We start from the raw sequence: 1,389 nt of genomic DNA, 5'->3' as shown, positions 1-1,389 counted from the left end.
CATCTAAATTTTTTTGAATTTTTTTTTTATTTCAAAAATTTGATTCTGCAAAAAATTTCTTAATAAAATTGGCAGCAATATGATTTATCAATATGGGAAAATAAGACAAAAATTGCAATTTTCGGCACCCCAATAACCAAGAAAAAAGAGAAACTTCAGCAAATGTAAAAAGGAAATCCGTCAAATTATTGAACTACTTTTTATTATTGAACTACTAACTATATCACTATTTTCTCAAAAAAAAATTCTGTGTCGGTTAGACTTGTAATCTGGATATCTAACTAGACAGATGTCAGTGAAAATCAAAAATTTTCTGAAAACAACGCATTTATTAGTGAAGTAATACTTTTCCCGATGCTTGTTTAGCAAATTTCTATTTCTGTAATTTCAAATTTTGTTTGTCACGAAAGCTAACCTTTTCGGACTAAAAAGATACAAAAACGTTGCTTCCAAACTTTTCATCAAAAGTTAGATTTTTTATAGTTATTGGCTTAGTTTTTTCAAAAACCGCTGCGATCTGTTGTTAAAATTTATCGAAGAACAAAGTCGCCTTTGCAGCTATGCTAACCCACTCATTACAGAAAAACTGCTCTTTTAAATAGAATTTTATGCAATTCCAGTACAAAAATTACACAAACTTAACTGAATTATCAGTGTATATTTACAATTTTTTTGGGTCTGTAGAATTTTTTTGAAAAATTAAATGGTTTTGTAGCATTTGACGAAAGAAACCGCTAATTTTTTTCATATTTCTGAAGTTACTAATCACAGAAATAAGGTGCTCAAAATTGTTGAAAATTTCCAGAAACAAAACAATTTTCTTCAAGATGTACCATTGTAAAAATACTAAGAAATTGTGCCGTAAACAATAATTAATTTTCTAAAAAGAGGGACTTAATTTTTTTTGCAGTAAAACGCTAGACTCCTCTTGTAATGAACGGTTCCTTTTCACGTTGATATATGTTGCTATAAAATAGTGAAATAAAGGTATTGTGTCTAGTCCCCAATTACACTTTTTGCAAACAACTCAGACTAAACAATCAGAGTGAAACTCTCTGTTTCTATCAGAGAAGGTCAAAAAACACAAGATTGATTGGAGAAAAGACAAAATATACAAAAGGCAAAAATTTCTACCAACAATGGGATTGCCCCTTTTCCATTTGCCCCCCCCCCCCAAGTACTTTATGCGCCCCCGTTACAAAGCACGCAATATTATGTAGTTAATCATTGTGTAAAGATATGGCACGTGCGTTGGGAGGGGTTTGCAAATAATATGTGGGATGGTGGGGAGGGCACAAAGATCTCAAAATTAAATTTAAATTGGCTAAAGATGGGACCAAGAACGGCCGAAGTTTTACGTCTCTTCAATCCTTGTCATGAAAAAAAAAC

This window comes from Convolutriloba macropyga, chromosome 12 (genome assembly GCF_964194025.1).
Source record: "Convolutriloba macropyga chromosome 12, txConMacr16.3, whole genome shotgun sequence".
NCBI lineage: Eukaryota > Metazoa > Xenacoelomorpha > Acoela > Convolutidae > Convolutriloba > Convolutriloba macropyga.
The sequence above is the reverse complement of the archived record's forward strand: the minus strand, read 5'-3'. Positions refer to the sequence as shown.